Consider the following 20,119-nt stretch of genomic DNA (forward strand, 5'->3'; position numbering starts at 1 on the left):
TTTCTTTTCTTTTCTTTTCTTTTCTTTTCTTTTCTTTTCTTTTCTTTCTTTCATTTATAGTGACCTCAGCTAAACTTCCCCATTGCTTTCTACTCTGGTTTTTTAACAATGTGCCTTTTGTCAGATTTCAAATACTGTTGACGGCTTTTTCTAAGTATTACTTAATTTGAAAGTTTAATCTTTTCATTTTGAAACACAACATTTTAAATGGAAATGGGACATTTTAGAACTAGCTGGTTTAACGAAAATAAGCAAATTCATATGGTAGTTCATTTGAATTATGGATACCTTGTTCAGAAAGCAGGAAATGACCTGAAAGGTGAATACAAAGAAGGGAGAATGAATCATAGGAAAAATTTAATCTAATGTGCTTTAAAACCAATTATATTTTTAATACTGTCTATCCTCAGTGGGCCCTCAAGAGGCATACACATAGCACTAGAGCTGTCGTTAGGATTTCAAGAATGACTTTAAATCTTCCTGTAGCAAATATTTCCAATCATTTGTAAATTTAATTATCAAGTTAGCAAGCACCCTGATTTGATTAACATGTTTGCAAACATGATTGCAAGCCAGAAACAGCATTTATACTTCTTCCTTCAGATATCTCTTTAATCTCTTCATAGTGCAAGGCTTGTCTGGGCTCAAATTAAGAATCTGAATTGGAAGCCACGGATGCAATATCTGTGTATTACAGTACTAGAAAAGACGAGGTTTGTTCTCAATTCCCCTTGCTGTTATTTTCTACCTTTGTAAATTATTGAAGGCAACACAGTCTTTCAACTTATATTTTATGTAAGTCTCAAATGGTATCATAAATAGTGTATGCAGAGACATATATTCCTGTATTAGCCAAAAAAATGATGCTGCTAGTAATGTTCAGTTTAATGAATTTCTGAAGCTCCCTGTTAATTCTATTTCATGGTAGCTTTGCACTTTTATGGAATTTGAAAGCACAAGTTGTAATTGCTAATATCTGAAATTAATATAAGTAAACTAGAGAGCTCAGCGGTGCTCTTTGCTTTATGATTCATTCATATAAAAACAGTATTGTCTACATTTTGTGTGTTTTCCTAGTATACCCTTCCTGGCACATTCGTGTTAATTAATTTGAGATACTGGGTTTCCAGTCCATTAATTTATTATTTTACAGTCGCTATTAATAATATAATCCTTAGTTCCTTTATTTGCTTACATGGTTTTCTAAACATGTATATACTCCAGATTATTGTATTCCATATCTTAGCCAATTTCATCATGTTCAATAATTTTTTCATCCTATGCCGGGCAGGGTAGATTTATTTTTCTTTCCAGATGGCTCCCTGGAGACTCCATCTGGACCTAACCTGCTACCTAGGGTGGTTGATGGGCCATCAGGGACTGTCTTAAGGGTGGAAGAGGCAAGATGCAGATACTTATCAGTGGTATGCTCTCTATTAAGAGGGTGCTTAGATCAAAAAGAAGTTCCAAGGGGACTATTAACGGGGATGTTTCCTTCTGTCACTAGTCCCTAAGCATTTTGAAAAGAACTTAAGGAAGAGATAGATACCTTAATCCCCTACCACCCCCGCCCCCCAAGCCTTAAGATCATAATGCTAAGAGCAGGGAGAAAAGGGTGATAAGAGTGAGTCTCCAAGTGTATGTGTCCGTAGGGGAGGGATTCTGAGAAGACTGACAATCATCCTTTGATGCATTGCCCAGGGGTAAGTGTGTTGCCCAGGCAAAGAAAACTCATGTATACACCTGTCTTTCCAAGAGATCTGAATAAAGTAATCTAGGTCTCCCCTCTCACCTTGAAAATAAAGAAAATAGTCTGCTCCTTCACTGAATAATCTCACTCTTCAATTTTGTTCACTTAATTTTAATTTGACAAATAGTTACTAGCAGATAAAGTCTAGAAAGATACAACAAAGTAAATAGAACAAAACAAAACAAGGGACACAAGTGCTTAGGAAAGTGACAGTGAAAGGAAGAGCCTCAAAAGTCTTGTAGAGAATTTCTACACAGGATGTTGCCACTGGGTTTCACCTTCCCTAATAAAAGCTGATTCTGGGGAAAGACAAAAGCCAGAGTTTAGAATTTCCAGCAGGAGTTTACTTAGAGAGGGGTGTAAAGGTGATTTTATACTGACATTTGTTTCACCAAGTAAAATCTTTGCCCCTTCCATTTTTAAAAAAATTGTCTATACATACCACCTCCTGGATCATCTTCCTTTGTTTTATTTATCCCAGCTAGCAAGTAAGTCTTTGTCTATCTTGTTCCATTGCCACAGCTCACCTTGAGTTGAGCAGCCTAGATACTTGCTTTTCTTGAAGGGCCATTGGGTATAATTCTTTGGAACTCTGGTTTTCTGGGACTTATCACTGTCAGGTATTACCAAACTGCCAGGCAGATGCCTTCTGTAAGAATCCACAGTACAAGTTATATGAAAGGATTCCACTGCTGAGAATCTCCTCAAAAGTTAGTACATCTCAGAAGCAGCTAGCCCAAGGGAGAAGATAAGCTCAAGAGGTTATCAGTCTCCTCGTCTATAAAATGGGGATAATAAGTCAACCCACCTCAGAGAGCTATTGTAATGTTAATACACTTGTGAGGCTAGAATGAGGCATGGAATAGTGAGGCAACTGCAATTCTCACATAGGTGAGGAAACTTTCTAGATCTGTAGGTTACATACCCTCACCCTCAGCCCATCACCCACAGACTGATGCCTAGGCAGAGAACATCAGCCAGATAGATGAGAGGCACTGCTGCTGACATGATCCATCCCTCTATCTTGCTACAAGAGAATTTATATGTAAACACTCATTCTAACTCTCCAGGTAGGATATCATAGTTGGGAGCTTCTACTTCTCATACTGCCTCTGGTGCATTGATATTCTAACTTTATCAGTAATTGGGAAGTTTCAGGCCACTCCGATGGACTCAGGCCACCTGCCGGATCATCAGGAATTATGTAAGAATTGTACTCATTTGCATAAATCCTAGGGGGAGACACATGAATACAAAGTATTTTGGGCTTTCCTCTATCACCCTTTGCCCATACATACTAGAAATTTTTAAGGAGTATTTCTTGGAATTCTTTCAGGCTATAGATATGTGAATCCTACAGTTTTCGGAGCCTAGCTGGCCCCCTTTATGCCTTTTCACTGATGCTTCCACTGCAGCAAGTCTGTCCAGTTCATTTCATCTCCACTCTGCTAACCTGGATTGCTCTGTGCAGGGAACAGAAATATTCATTCCTATCAACTTTTACCAACACTGTGACCAACGTCGATACTGAGTGCTCTGGTAAAATAGCATGCTTCAGAAACTACATTCTGCTTCCAAAATGAGTTACAATTATACACCAACCACACAAAGAAATCAAAGACTGTGAGGCCCGAATGATGGCCCTAAGAGAAGCAAAGATGCCCTGTGTATAATTATCTTTCTCCCCTTTGCAGATGTATTACCCAGATGGATGGTGTATAAGTCAGAATATTCTAATTTATGCTGCAGTCATAAATGATCCCAAACCTCAGAGACTTGACATCAGCAAAGGTTTATTTCCCGTTTGAACTGCGTGCCCATTGTAGGTTGTATACAACTCTCTGGAACTCTGCCGGTCTATGCCAGAGACTAAAGACGGACTATGGTAAGCTATGCCCACAGTCTTAAAGCTTCTACCTAAAAATGACACACGACACTTTTTTTTTTTTAATTTTTTTTTCAACGTTTTTATTTATTTTTGGGACAGAGAGAGACAGAGCATGAACGGGGGAGGGGCAGAGAGAGAGGGAGACACAGAATCGGAAACAGGCTCCAGGCTCTGAGCCATCAGCCCAGAGCCTGACGCGGGGCTCGAACTCACGGACCGCGAGATCGTGACCTGGCTGAAGTCGGACGCTTAACCGACTGCGCCACCCAGGCGCCCCAACACACGACACTTTTGATCACGTTTTATTTGCCAGAGTTTGTCACAAGGCCAAGTCTGACATCAAATAGGTGGAACTGCATAATCCTTCTGTAGGAGAGACAGCTAATATTTTGAAAATTAACATAATCAACTTATCACTAGCTTGTTTCTTTTTCTTTTTTTGCTTTAGGATTTTCTTTGGCAGGCTGACTATAATTGGGCACCCCATTTTCACATTTTCTGCCACAAAAGGCAGGTTTATACATATATATATATTTACATATATATATATTTTTTTTACATTTTATGTATTTTAGACAGAGCGAGAGAGACAGCACAAGTGGGAAGGGGCAGAGAGAGATGGAGACACATTATCCGAAGCAGGCTCCAGACTCCGAGCTGTCAGCACAGAGCCTGACGCTGGGCTCAAACTCAATGAACTGTGAGATCATGACCTGAGCCGAAGTTGGACACTTAACCAACAGCCACCCAGGTGCCCCCAAAGGCAGGTTTTAATGTATTGCAATTCTTGTTCTGGAACAAATACCCTCTACTAATCTGCTTGAGTGGCATTAACAAAATACCATAAACTGAGTGGTTTAAACTGCATAAATTTATTTCCTCACATGGTTGGTGGGATTGGTTTCTGGTGAGGGCTCTGCCCTTGGGTTGCAGATGCTGCCTTCTCACATGACTCACATGGCTTCTTAGTGTGAACCTGGAGGGAGAGAGCAAGTGAGCAAGCTCTCTGGTGTCTCTTCTTATAAGGGCACTAACCCCACCATGAGGGCCCTACCCCCATGACATTATTTAACCTTAATTCCCTCCTGAAGTCCCCATCTCAAAATGCTATCACTTTGGGAGTTAGGGTTTTAACATGTGGATTTGGGTGAAACACAAACATTAAGTCTATAACATACCACTCCCACCTCCTACAGTCAACTTGGCCTCGAGGCAACAACATTTAATATTTTGTTTCTTTTCTGGACATATAAACCATTGGGATATTCTAGTTCACTGCTCAGGTTCCCAATGTTTCCAGGGCATTGCTAAACATATGGACAACTATCCTTTCCCAGTCTGTGTTGGCTGTTCCTTCTTTGGGATGAACACTAGTTAGTTTATTCTTTCCCCAGAGCTGAGCCTCTCACACCAGTATACCTCAGCGATAGACCTGAATGAAAATATTTTCTTATTTGTCCCTGAAAATTTCCTTTTTCTTGATCCCTGTTCATGTGCCCTGCAGTTATCAATTGCTTTCCCTGGTTCTTTCTTTTGTCTCCATATCACAAAACTGTTAATTCCACAGATGGGAATTAGTTCAATTATATTCGCGGATGGCTGCCATACTTGTCTACTGTTTCCTACTGACTCTGTTATCTTCATTCATTCTTTTCCTCTTATGTCTAGACAGGAAAATCATTTACAGTTATTTATTTTCTCCAGTTCTCCTGCTGGCCCTCTGTTATTCTTTTCCTATTACACATTCCAATTATTTCATTCCTCTGCTTGAAGCTCATCAGAGCCATCCCAATACTCTTGGGATAAAATCCAAACTCCTCATCATAGACCACCGGGCTCTGCAGGATCTGGCTCTTGCCTTCCTCTCTGACTTTATCTTGTACACATTCTCACGCAACATATTCCATGTGAGCTACATGGGCCTCCTGGGCCTCCTCTCTCTGTGCCTCGGACAAGCCAAGCTATTTATGCTTTGGGCCCTTTGTCGTTACTGTTCAGTCTTCCCTCAGCTCTTCACGTGGCTGGCTGATTCTATCCTTTTTTTGGTGAAAACTTCCCTGGCCTTCCTAATGAAGACAGACTTCTTTCATTACAGGTTCACACATCTCCCTGATCACATTCTTTATAACAATAGTAACTACCTATTATTTCTTCATTTGTTTATAAATGTGTTTGTTTCTCCCATCAGAATGTGCCATTAAGGCAGGAATTTTGTCTTGGGCATTGTTGTGTCCCAGCAGTTCCTATAATGCCTGACAGTGTGGCGCATCTTATGAGTGAATGATGAAATCACAACAAAACTGTTACATTAAAAAGTCAAAATGTATTTTATTATAACCTTTGCCTGGAAGATCTAGTTTAACACTCTGGGACGTTATAAAACACATCTAATCTGACTTTTATTTGACAATTTACCAAATATTGTAGGAGTTTTTGGTCTCTGTGTACGCTCTTTCCCATAAGCTTAACATCTTCAGTTCCTTCAATCATTGTTCAGGTAAAATGTGCTGGTGACCTTTCAGTGCCCTGTTCATTCTGTCTTGGATTTATGTTAATACTTAATTTTTTTTTTCTTTTGACATTTGATCCATCACCAGTCTACCCATTTTACCATCCTCAGGGGGACAGAAGAGAACTGTAGATGTTAAGAAATGGCTTCAGTAAGTAGGATCTGGCGTGTCCCCAGACACACTCATGGGCTCCTTCTTGGAAATGATTAGCTATATATTTTTTAAAATCATAGACTTATTTACCATGTCAGGGAGCTAAGATAAGAGAGAAAAGTAAGAGATACTATAGGAAGAGGAATGCACTTTTCCCTCCTCTAGACCCACCTCTGATCACCCTCTTCAGGTCTTCTCTCGTTGGAGGGCGTAATTTTCATTCTTTTTGTTCATCACTAAGACATTATTTAGTTTGTGGTTATTAATGGATACAGTCTCTGTGCTTTAAAAAGCACAAACCCAGATTTTACCTTCTCTTTTAAACCATTTTCTTCATCCATGTAGACTCCTCCTCTACATCTTCCTCTACATCTTTTCTTTCTTCTTTTTGACTGCACGTGGCTGTGTTAGTTGACTCAGATACATTCTTGGGGCCCAATGAACTCTTACTTTACGTTGGGCAGAGGGGCAGGTGGTCCCATGTGGATCCCAACTCCCCTTATCCTTCTTTTGGCCTCTGCATTTGAGCAGAGGACACTTACACGGCCATTGGTAAGTCCCTCAAACAAAAATAGCCCATTAGCTCAATATGCTAAAATATTTTTTCTTGTTACTCCAGATTATTTTATCTAACATAGTAGCTGATATTCTGGTTATATATGTTTTTCAAATGTAATAATCAGATTATCAATATCCTTAACAAAACTTGTTCATCAGAACAGAATTGAGTACAGACCCTTTTGTTATATGCCGTTAGACTCCCCAGCATACCAATATTCCTCACACATACCTCTGTACCACATGTTTTGCTAACTCATATTTGCTATATGGAGAGCATTATCTCATGTCTATTTATCTTCAGCCAACACTAAAACCTCTGTGTCGAATGAACCATTCACTGTGAACCTATTCATTTCAGTATTGATTCACCTTCTCACAAATCCATAATATATACATTGCATCAAATACATTATGCAACAATCTCTTAACTATTTGGAATCAATTTGAGAGACTTTGAGTAAATCGTCAAGCTCCTTTCTGATAATGATATCTATATCATCTTCTCTTGACTGTTAGGTTAGGAAACTGTGAGATAAATTTGAGGTTAAGGCCCAATGTTTGTTCATTATTTGATGGGTAGTTTGTTTGGTTCCCCCTAATTTTGTTGTTCTATATTTTATTATTGATGAAGTGATGTTGTCAATGTCTCAAATCTATTTTGTAAAGAGAAATGGACAAATAATGTGCATATGTGAATGTGTGCATATCCAAAGAAATAACGATTAGCTTCAATTTGGCTAATTCTGGGAAATTTGGATATCAGTATGCTTCTGTTAATTCCTAATCTAAAATTAATCTGAATATACTATCTCTGTAGGGTATTCATTTCAACCAAATATTAAAACACCCTCTGAAATTACTTTGTCACTGCATTATTTGAGGACAAATGGCAATTTCATTAATAAACATAGAAGAAAATAGATATAGGTGTAACTTTGAACTGTGGTGCCAATATACTGACTATCTAATCATCAGTCTCTATAATCTTTACCAACAGATTGTTAGTAAATCACATTTCTCACTGATACTTACTGTTATCTATTGTATAATTTCATTCTTGTAATAGGGATGTTTGGGGATATGAAGGAAAAGATTGAGTGGGAGTACCTCAAATTTTTATTGTCAGTTTATTGAGATCTGAGGAATGAAGTCATTTGTGTTATCTTCTTTCTTCATTCTGTGCCAAACAACCAATTAACTTTACCAGCGCCTATCATGTGCTAGGCATGGTTTTAGGCCCTGAATATATGTAGGTGAGTAAGAGAGAATTGTAGATAGATGAATTTAACTTAGATTGTCCCTCATCTAAAGAAATGGATAAATCTTACATCAGCTGATGTCTCCATGCTATTTAAGAATGGCTGAGGCCCCCAGTACCACATCATGCAGCAGTTAAATAACTCTACATGTTTTCAGAAAATTCCCCAGTGAGTTTGTTTCTTCATGGTTACCACTACTGTTTCCATTGTATTTTTATGTTGCTCTTTATCTTGCATGTGAAATTCAGGCCCTCCCGCAATTTCCATATTTCCACTAACCATCCTCCTCATGCCAAACACACACACACACACAATATAAACAACCTCAAAGTGAACACTAAACATCTGTTCCTACTGACTACCTCAAAACTTAGTGGCTGACAAGATTTATTATTATTTCTCAGTTCTGTGAGTTGACTGGGGTCAGCTAGGAAGGTCTTGCATGTGGTTGCAAGTAGAGTTGGCTAAGGTGCAATTCTCTGAAGTCTCATGTACACTGGACATCCAAGGTGGCTCACTCACATGACAGGCAGTTAATGCTGGCTGTTGGGTGGGAGCTTAGCTGGGGCTCTCAACTGGAACATCTACAAGTAACCGTCATGTAGCTTGGGCTTTCCACAGCAATGGTGACTAGGTTCTGAGAGGGAGTTTTCCAAGAGAGAAGACTCCAATAGAACCCTATAGAATCTGCTGATCCTCCTTAATATCTAAGTCTAGATCTGTTGTCATGTCACTTTTGCCACAGTCTATCCATCAGAGAACTTCTGGTCAATCCAGATTCAAAGGTGTAGAGGAATGGATATCTATATCTATATCTCAGGGGTTGAATGGATGGCACACACATTATTCTGTGGAGTATAGTCATTCTCCTAACTCGTGGAAATTTTCTCTGAAACCCCTCCTCCCCATAGTCTCCAGCCATACCTGCCATTCCCTCTTCTGTTTTTCCTCTTTTTGGAGGTAAACAGATTTGCACCTGTTCTCAAGCAGTAAGTAGTGTTCCCTCACATTGCTTGGGCCCCTGATAATATCTTTATGCTCAGTATTCATCTTCTACACCAGAGTCTTATCAAGGTCTTTTCTCTACACAGTTTCCACCTTAAGAAAAATTGAATGCACTGAGGAAAGGCTATGTAGGGATCCAGCAAGAAGGAAACCTTCTGTAAACCAGCAAGAGAGATCACACCAGACCCTGACCAGGCTGACACCTTGATGTTGGACTTCAGCTTTCAAAACTGTAAGAAAATAAATTTCTGTAGTTTAAATCACCCAATTTATGGTATTTTGTCATGACACCACCCAAGCTAACACAAGCACTGATCTCTTTCCCTTGCTACACCATTGGTTCAAATTAATTTCTTCATAATTCATATAAATTATGGTCAATCTCACTTATAAAAGTAAGATATTTTATTATCTCAGATGGATAGATCAATCACTTTATTAAGTATTGTTTAGGAATATATGCTACTTTTTCTCTCAATAGCCTAAATTGCATAGCTGGGGTTTCTCAAAATAAAAAATGATTGTATAAAAAATGATTTACATTTAAACACAGTTATGGTGATCACAGAAGTTCACTTAAAGAGCAATTGATAAGACAGACAAAAGTCATCTGTGTGTCATATTGTAGAACTTCAAAATTTCAATGTTACATTTCAATGTGTCATATTGTAGAACTTAAACATTTCTATATATTTTATTATATATTAATCGTATATATGATATATATGTATTTCTAAACATGTCCCTAAGTAGTGCTGCTATAATCAAAACAGGCAGAAATTGTCTCATAAGATGTAATTTTAAATTATATAAAGCAGGCAGCATCTTAATGCTGTACTTTTAAGCCTTTTTTTTTTTTTAATAATGTAGTAAACAATTCAGAGAACTACTTGGATAGTTCTTGGATAATGATTTTGAAATTTAAAAATGAATATAAACTCACATCATGCTTTTGTACCAAATTAGAGCTACTTGAATCAAAATTTCTACCACACTTTGATGGTATAGGAACAAAAAGAAATTGAATGTATGAAGAATATTGGGTAGGTAAAACTGCATAGTTACTTTAAGGAAATTCCCCAAGATTAATATTCTCTGAGGGCATATTTTATGTTTTAAACTCAGACCGTTTTAGTCAACAAATAAATTTATTTAGCAATTTTGCAGGTAAAATATTTTGGTTGGCCCAGTGGCATGCTATGCTGAAAACACAAAGTCATAGCAAAGACTCACTGTTGTTCCTTTACTCCTTTGAAGGGAGGCGACATTTGGATTAAATGGATCTGAAACATTTTCAGGCTCAGGTTATATTGTTCTATGTTGTATAGTGTTGAATTTTGAGGTTATAATGAATCACTAGTAAGAAAGTGTGAGAGGGGCGCCTGGGTGGTTCAGTTGGTGAAGCATCTGACGTCGGCCCAGGTCATGATCTCACGGTTTGTGAGTTTGAGCCCCGTGTCGGGCTCTGTGCTGACAGCTCAGAGCCTGGAGCCTGCTTTCAATTCTGTGTCTCCGTCTCCCTCTCTGCCCCTCCCCCACTTGTGCGTGTGTGTGTGTGTGTGTGTGTGTGTGTGTGTGTGTGTGTGTGCGCGCGCTCTCTCTCTGTCTCTCAAAAATAAACAAATGTAAAAAAAAATTAAAAAAAAAGAAAGTGTGAGAAACTGTATTCTCTGCCTAAAAGCACATGTTTTCTGGTGTCAAGCGGATGGTGGTCATGGTATATTTATAATTAGGAAGAAAAGCAGATTGTAAAATGTGTGTATTACAATCTTATTTCAGTTAAAATATATAATATGTAATGAAGTAAATATATGGTAAATCATAATCTTGAGAGAGAGCTACAATTTTACTTTACATGTAGTTGACTCTGTGTGTGTCTGTGTGTGTGTGTGTGCGTGTGTGTGTGTTTGGTTGATACAGAAATGTGTTACGAAAATAAGTTCTCTTGGAGTGGCAGGATATCAGCTGATTTGTGTGTGTACATTATTTTATTCCCAAATTTTAAATAAAGAGGTATTGCTTTTTCAGTATGAGAAAATTATTTTTAAAAAGTGTAAGCCATCTATGTGTTTAAATTAGTCTCTTAAACTTCTACAAGAGAATATTAATTTGCCTCTGTTCTTCTTTTAATCAACAAAGACCATCTTTCTCTGCATTGTTAGACTATCAAAAGCAGAGTGTCTATACTCTGTTTTATCAGACATTTACAAAAATGCCTTTTCTGAGTTGTGATAAAATGGTATGCCTTCTGTTGATGTGAGACCTGTCCTCTTGCCCACTTTATTTATGTCTTTGGTAAAAAAAAAAAATGTAATGTTTTGATATTATCCATTGTAAGACTCCCTGTACTTTGTACAAGGAAACTCTCCATAAATTCCTACATGAGAAGAGTTGCAAGAGCAGTTTTGACTCTGCAGATGAAAGTTTTAACCTTTTTGTTGTTTAGGAAATAGAAACAATGTAATACACTGGTGTCCCACTTTACTTTATGAACCCAAAAACTTAATGCTGAATGTCCTGTCCAAAAATTGTAATTTCCTCAAATGTAACTACTGGAGGAATTAGCTCTGGTACTTTTGGGTGGATTCAATTTATTTGATATTCAATTGAGTTAGTTTTCACCATGCTTGAATATTTAAGTTATTTTCCATGCTTTTCGGATGCACATGGGGTAAAAACATATTACTGAAAAGAAGCACTACCTATATACTTCATTCACTCCTTTATTTATTCATGTTCCAGGCCATAGTCATTTGGAAATGTATCAGTGAGTGAAACTGAGAAGGCTCTTTGCCCTCATGGAGCTTCTAGCCTAGAGAGGGATTTCTGACAGTAAGAATCATGAACAAATAAATTATAAATACTTTAGAATATGAAATGTGTTATGAAAAGGATTAATGTAAGGTAAGAAGTATTAGACATCACTGAAAATGTTTTAAACCTTAGTAGCAATAGATAGAATATTCTTCAAGAATCTCAATTAACATCGAATAAAATCCTCATGTGAATACATGAATGTTTTAACTGGGCTTTTCCGTAAAATGACAATTTGTTATTTTGCAACGTTTTTATTGAGCAACTATGTGTCCAACAATGTACCAGGTTCTGGAGATATAATGATAATAAGACAGATATTATTTCTGTTCTCATGGGGTTTAAATGTATAGTGAAAGAGACAGGCAGACATAGCTGTAGGATTATGTGAAAGAAGTTTCGATAGGGAAATGCAGGATGCTGTGGGAATGTGGAAGGAGGACCCTTGATCTTGTTTATGGGAATAGGAAAGGCTTCCTTTGAGGAAGCAATTGTGAAATGAGAGGCACTATATGTGTTGGCCAGGAAATAGATTGGAGATACAGTTTCTGGAAGGTGGAACTTTGTATCCAAAGCCATGGGGGTGAGAGAGAGTAGGGACAAACATTCAGGGAACAAAAAGGTGTTCTGTGTGGCTGGAGCAGAGTCTGGGGAAGCGTGGGGAAGTCTGGGGAAGACTTCCTGAGGGAGAGCCAGGAAGGTACCAGGTTCTCAAAAGGGGCTTATATCCATCCGCATTAAAGAGTTTGAGCATATGCTAACAACAAGGGAAATGACCAAAGAATTTAAAGGGTAAATTTTAAACAAGCAGAACTTGACTGGAACTCACAGAAAACTATTACATTTCTTACCACTGCCCTTTTTAATTTAGCTATGTGGACTCTTTCTCTGTCTTTGGAGGAAATCTCAGACAGTTTTTTTTCTTTTTTAGGTTTGTTTATTTACTTGTTTTTGAGAGGGAGAGAGTACACAAGTGGGGGAAAGAGAAAGAGAGATACACACACAGAATCCGAGGCTCCAGACTCTGAGCTGTCAGCACAGCCCAACATAGGGCTTGAACCCACGAACCATGAGATCATGACCTGAGACAAAGTTGGATGCTTAACCAGTGGAGCCACCCAGGTGCCCCTGTCTCAGACAGTTTCTGTAGACTTTCCAGTCACTCTTAAATACTTAAAAAGTAGCTTTTTGAGAACTTTCTTCCACTTCCGCTTCCGGGTTGCCTCAAGAGCCGCCTGTGAAAAAGTAGGTTTTTAAGTACTCAAGCCTCTATCTCAAGCCCATGCTTCCCTCCCAATAGTGCTTCTGACTCTACCTTCCTAGCCAAACTTCTTATCAGAAATGATTACACTCTTCCCCAATTTCTCACCTCCTTTTTACACTTAAACCTGATGGAATCTGGCATCCGCACCCACCTTCCCCCTGATTCCCACTTTTCCACGGTCATCAATGACATCTCTGTTTTTAAACCTGAAGACAAGTCTTTAGTATTTATTTGGTTAATCAGTAATGTTTGACATTTTTACCAACCCCTCCTTCTTGGAATAATCTCTTCACTTGTAACTGGCACCATATTTTCTTTGGTTTTCTCTTCCATTTTTGGCCATTCCTGGTAATTTTCTTTTTCAAATCACTTCCAGCCCCCTCCCCCTTTTTGAACATCTGTTGCATTACTAGTGTTAGTTACTCAGGGTTCTTTCCCAGGCCCATTTCCTTTCATTCCTCAAATACTTTCTGGTAATTGCATCTACTCCCCTGGCTTCACTTACTGCCTATACGCCAATCACCCCAACATCTATATCTCAGGCAAGTATTCTGTTCAGTTTCAGAATGTTTGAAACGGTGGAGGGCTGGAGAGAGTGCTAACCAGAGAAATATAGCGTAATACCTGGACAGTGTGCTGTGTGAGATTAGGGACTACTATTCAATGTTGGCAACGACCTGCATGGTTTGGCAGACAATGGATTTTCTAGATTTTGCCGGGTGGTACACAGAAAGGCAATAGGAAGAGGAAATGGATGATAGGGTGAACAGCATTTTGGGGGTGGTGAACTATCTTGGATAGGAAAATGAAACCTTGACAGGATTAATAAAGACAGAGAAGGAAGATTGGCCTGTGGTTTGGAGATCCTGAAGGACAGTTTATTTGTACTGTGCTTAAGAATGCTAGAAGGTTACATAGTTGTGGTAAGAGAGGGAGGGGGATGTCTAAAGTTATCATTCCAGAAGTGGAGAAGTCAGTGTCTATCATGGGCACAAAGTGCATGGCTGCATGCAAGTGAAAGAGAATGTCCCTGGAGATTAAGATGGCAAGGAAGCAAAAAGCCAAGTTACTGAATGAGCCCTTATATATTATATATTGCATCTTGCTTGTAGGATGATGCTGGACTTGGAGGTAGAGAATAAAATCCAGAGCTAGGGACAGAGACTTGAATGGATGATGAGTGACCTAGAGGTCCAGAGATGACAAAGATAATTTTTTTTTTTTGCATTTACTGATAAATAACAGCAGAAGTGTTGTATTAGGTAATATACAGCCATCAGATTTTTCAACTTACACATGTTCCATCTTTTTGCTCTGTTTTATTGTGGTAAGAGGCTGAAGGCAGAAAACTATATTTTCTGACCATCTTAAAATAGCTGTCACATAATTGAATATTGCAATTTCAAGGGTCCTTGCACCACCCACAAGAAAGTGTGAATAGCTTACTCTGGAGCCTGTTTAGGGTCAGCATTTAAGGGGCACCTGGGTGGCTCAGTGGGTTAAGCTTCTGACTTCAGTCTCGCTGCTGTCAGCACAGAGCCAGCTTCAGATCCTGTCTCCCTGTGTCACTGCCCTTCCCCCACTCTTGCATGCTCTCTCTCTCTCTCTCTCTTTCTTTCAAAAATAAACATTTAAAAACAATCTTAAAAAATACTGACAGCACAGTGTAGCTCACCTGTGTTTATGCTTCCCCAAACTTGTTTAGTGGCTATGGAATGATTTCTTTCTTTCTTTCTTTCTTTCTTTCTTTCTTTCTTTCTTTCTTTTTTAATGTTTTTATTTTTCAGAGATAGACAGAGCATGAGCTGGGGAAGGGCACAGAGAGAGAGGGAGACACAGAATCTAAATTAGGCTCCAGGCTCTGAGCTGTCAGCGTAGAGCCCGATATGGGGTTCGAACTCATGAACTGCAAGATCATGACATGAGCTAAAGTCGGACGTTCAACCAACTGAACCACCCAGGCTCCCCAAATGATTTCTGTTTCATACTCTAACCACTGGGGTTAAACAGTGACAACGTTGAGGAAGAGAAAAGGTGTTAGGGTATGTTGTAACAAGCCACTGAGATTTGAGTTTTTGAGAAATTTATTTAACAAGGCTGCCTCAAAAATTATATATGTAACTTATGAGGTTCTGTGTGTATGGGGGAGGGGAGACAGGGAGTAAGGTACAGACCTCCATTTGAAAGACTGCTGAAGGAAACATCCAAGGTCGGTGTGTTTTTCCTATTGATTACATATTCCTGGGCATTCTGTCAAGGAGCCAAGCTCATTTTAAATTCCAGCCACTTGAGTCTTCTGTTTGTGGAGGAGAGAGCAGTGTGCCTGGGGAAGCAGGGCAGTATTTCCAGCAGGTGGTAATAGCAGGCATCACGTTATAATTTTAGGAAAATCTGATTCACTGAGGCAACCACATTCACCACTGCAAGTACAGTGCTTTCAATAGACTACAGTGAGGTGTTATGATGTCTCATTCTCCTAGTAAAGGTTTTATGTGAACTGAAATGTCTTCCTGTGTATCCATTCACCTAACACTGCCAAGAGAGAGAAAAGGATTGAAACATAAATCTCATCTTATTACCAAACCTAAATTGTTCCTTCTGATTTTGTCTCGATGCCTGGCTCTTGCCTTCTTCCCCTGGCATAATGAATTTCTTAACCTAGAGTCTCGATAAAATCCTCCATAATTTATTTTTATCTTAGAAGTTGTCATAAAAATTCACTGACAAGGCACAGCCCAAGGTGGTGTGGAATAAGCTACCTTGATCTGTTTGTATAGATAGAGATACACTACTGCTCTCAGATGGAAACATAGTGACTTTCCTCTTTGTTCCCATAAAAGAACATCTATCAATTCCAGTGAAGGTCCAGAGTAGGAAAATAGGAGACAGTCCATCCACATACAGGAATTAGCTGAATGAAAACTACTTATCTCTGTTAATATAGTTGTTTATTACATTTCATACAAGTCTGATTAACATTGAAACACCTAAGGAAATCTTGTAGGAATGTGATCTTTACGTATATATTTGCTAAGATGGTGTAGCTAGCACACTATTTTTAGAATAATAAGCTTAGTGGTTAAAGTGTCATGTACTGAAGATTAAGTACTGGAAGGAAATTAATCGGGAGACAAGCATGGGGTTATGAGGAAGAAATCTCAGGCTCTCATTAGTGGAGTCAATCAAGAATTTTCAAGGCACAGATTTTATCCCTGGCATAATCTTGGGGTCCCTATCTTAAACTTCAGGGAATTCTTCTACATTTGTTATATTTATATCCTTTCTTAATTAAAGGTCTCAAGCCTTGAAGGATACAAGATTAGAAAGCATCTTTGAGGTTCTCAGCCCCCATGGGATGTTTCTATATTTCAACTGGGTCTATGTGCTTTCATTTCTGCACACCTCAACTCAACTCAGTGTCAAGAATCGTGTGAATACTATTGTTGAGTTAGATAATACCTTGAAAAGATGGCAAAAAAAAAAAAAATAGAAAGAAAGAAAAGAAAACCAGAGAACAAACAACAATCAAGCTAACATTTTTTTTCCTTTTATCTTGTGGATGTCAAGACAAAAATTTAGGGAAGAACTAAGGCAGAAAGAACACTGATGAATTTAGGTGGAGAAAAGAGATTTCCATTTCTTTGTTTATGAGTCTAAATTAGTGAGTTTCTCCCTGCCTCCCTCCTTTTTAAAATGAAGTACCTAGCAAGTTCTTGAGAGTTTCATTCGGGTTTCCAAGCCAATTACACTTTTTTGGCCCTGAGAAAGAAATGGGTAATTGTGAGGAAATTGCTGAATAAAACTGCCTAAGTTTCGTTGTCTGCAGTGTGGAAATGTGCAGCTCTTTTAGAACAAGTGCTTCCTTTCCAAAGTCATTGATGAAGCCCAGAGTGTGAAAACTGGGAAAGGAAGAAAAGAAATAAAGGTATGTAGCTTCACATGAGGGAGTGGGACAGGAGGAGAGCAGGACTATGGAGCAGGTGGCCAGCTTGCTGGCAGGGCCGCTGGGGATGGTACAGGGAGCTGAGGGAAGCCTGCTGCTTCCTCCTTTGGTTCCCAGGTGAGTTGGTGATGGTCTTCCTGGAGCTAAGCCATCCCATGCAGCAGAAAACTATTTCCTCTGTTGTCAAAGAGGGAAACAATGAGCAGAAAGAGAGCTAGTCAGGTGAGCATCCTCAGGAAACAACATCTTCCCCCAACCTTTTATCACAGTCTTGGATCACTTTTCTTACTTCCGTTATCACCTCCTTGTCTTATAACCATATTAATCTCCTAACTGGTCTCCTTGTCTCTGTTCCCTTCTGCTTTAAATCCATTCTTCATCCTGCTCCCAGAGACTCAAGTAAACCATTATATTTCTCAGCTTAAAATCCTTGGCCTAGAGGGGCACCTGGGTGGCTCAGTCGGTTGAGCATCCGACTTTGACTCAGGTCATGATCTCCACGGTTTGTGAGTTCGAGCCCCACATCAGGCTCTGTGCTGGCAGCTCAAAGCCTGGAGCCTGCTTCGGATTCGGTGTCTCCCTCTCTCTCTGCCCCTCCCCCACTCATGCTCTGTCCCTCTCTCTCAAAAATAAACAAACATTAAAAAAATTATAAAAAATCCTTGGCATACAAAATGAAGGAGGCTTCTCAGCAGAGCAGAGAAACCCCTAACTTCTTTGTCTCCCTCCTGATGGCTCCCTAACTTCATTTCTCATTGTCCACTTCACCCTTACTTCTTGCCCTCTGACAGAAGAGTCCAAAAACCCATGCATCTTCTCCCCACAGCACTCCCTTCCCTTCTCCATGGTCACTTTTGTGTTTCCTTCAAATCACAGCTCAAGGGCCAGTCACTTCCTCCAGGAAGCCTCTTCTAATCCCTTCATCTCTTTTCCCAAATGGAACCCTTCACCTGTGCTTGCACAAGAGCTTGCTTCTCACAACCAGGTTATTGCAGAAAAACTAAGCTTCCCCTCTGTCCAGGGAGCATCTGGGGGGCAGGCAAGGACTTTGTCTTATTTTTATCCGAGCACTCCTTTTGTTCAGCACAGAGCAGGAAACCTGTGAAATAGTAAATGAAAATGGATTCATAAAGACAAACTTTTGGTTTATGGCTGTAGCTGTTATTTTCCAAGCCTAGAATTATTTGCAATTCTTCCTTTTAGGCAGACACTCTTGATTCCCTCACTGAAAATTAATAGCTACTATTCCTAATGCCTTCAGGCCATGTTTTCTCTGTACTGTAATTTCTCAACATTTCATAGCAAATTTCCCATTATTTGAAAATCCACAGCAATGTGTCTTTAAGTTTTCTTCTTTCTACAGCAAAGCAGCTACAATATAATGTCTTAAAAATTATCTGAAATGTAGAATGAGCAAAAGAAAGTAGAGGGTGTTCTTGCAGAACAGAGCTGAGTTTGACCATTTATTTTGGGGGCTATTTGATAAATATGTTTCAGCAGAAGTTAACTTATAGATTTCTGTAAGGTAGAGGTATAAATGTTTGTGGTGTAACTAAAAAGATAGCCCCAAAAGTTTTGAGTTTTGGCCATGTTGGACGTTAACCGGTTTTATATCTAACTTGGAAACCCGTTAAATTGCCTTATACACCTAGCTTTTGGTGTGTATATACACCAAAAGATGGTTTTAACATCTTACTGTTTACTTCATTAATTAATGAGAAATACTAAACCTTTGACGTGTGTTTATTTTCTATTTGCCTGAGGGTCATGATTTTACTCTTTTGAAAATCATTCTTTAACAAAACAAGGTAGAAAAGCACCTGTCTTTCTGGGAATCAAAAATTTAATCCTGAGTCTCCTATACCTGACTGTTTTATGTCAACCACACTGAAGAGCCTTAGTTTCTTTATCTGCAAAACAGGGATGTTTGCTTCTAAGGTTTGGGTAAGGATTAAATATCATGAGATAGAAATTTGTGAGCCATAAAGTGAAAAATAAATCATGCATTATTATTTGCTATCAAGCTACTATTTATATACCCTGACATTGAGATTTTGTGTATTTTTAGCACAGTCAGACTGTATCGCAGTGACAATCCCAGGAAACCAAACAAAATTAGAAGCGTCAAAATTAGAAGAATAATTGAACACAGTAATTGTCAATCACGGCTTAGTTTTCTCATTTTTACCTTTTACAGATATAAGGTAACTGGTGTCTATTTTCATCATCATGGAAATATAGGAGTTATTTAAATCAACTAATTAGAGTGAATAAACTTTTCATGGTTGTTTGTTTTAGGTATAAATGTCTTTGACACTGGGTTTGATGTTTATTTACTGGAAGATTTTCTGAAAGCCTCATTTCTTATTAAGAATCAATTTGGTCTTTAGGATAACAGCTCTCAACTCCCCCACGTGCCCTAGCTGCAGCCTGGGGAAGTGGAGACATGAGGGCAATTTTTTGTTTTTAATGAACATGGTAAGATTTTGTATGAAGTAAAGGTTTTGAGGCGATATAAAATATTTGAAAAACAGTGACCTAGAGGATTTATAATCAGGTGGAGAGGGGCTGGGAGCAAACTAATTTGTGACTATTTACAAGATGAGGCAGCACTATTTAATGTAATTTCATGTATAAACATTTTGTTTTTCTGTTTAAAAAAATCTAAGAGGAAGATTGTAAAACGAATGCCTAAGGAAATAGACCTGAAGCATGTTTTGATATGAGATAGAAATCCATACAAACATAGTGTGATAGTTTTCATTTTTGAAAATATATTACTAAGAACCTCCATTAGATGAAAATTCCTGATTTGTACAGTGAATCCTTTAATTTTTTTCCAGTCTATTTTCTCTCATATTTAACATTTGATTACCTTGCAATGTGATAAATTGCTTAAATGAGTTTCTTTCTTCCTCATTTCCTTCCTTCCTTCCTTCCTTCCTTCCTTCCTTCCTTCCTTCCTTCCTTCC

At 38.6% G+C, this 20,119-nt stretch overlaps 1 long non-coding RNA gene across 1 annotated transcript in view; it reads left to right on the forward strand.

The window, feature by feature from the left end:
* LOC121029790 (uncharacterized) overlaps positions 1-20,119 on the forward strand; it is a 588,420-nt gene that overhangs the window by 448,040 nt on the left and 120,261 nt on the right. The window contains exon 4 of the long non-coding RNA XR_005789895.1: positions 9,213-9,358. This is a non-coding gene — a long non-coding RNA (uncharacterized LOC121029790). The remainder of the gene's footprint in view (positions 1-9,212; positions 9,359-20,119) is intronic.

The sequence above is a fragment of the Herpailurus yagouaroundi genome, unplaced genomic scaffold (assembly GCF_014898765.1).
Source record: "Herpailurus yagouaroundi ecotype Mexico unplaced genomic scaffold, PumYag 139, whole genome shotgun sequence".
NCBI classification, from domain to species: domain Eukaryota; kingdom Metazoa; phylum Chordata; class Mammalia; order Carnivora; family Felidae; genus Herpailurus; species Herpailurus yagouaroundi.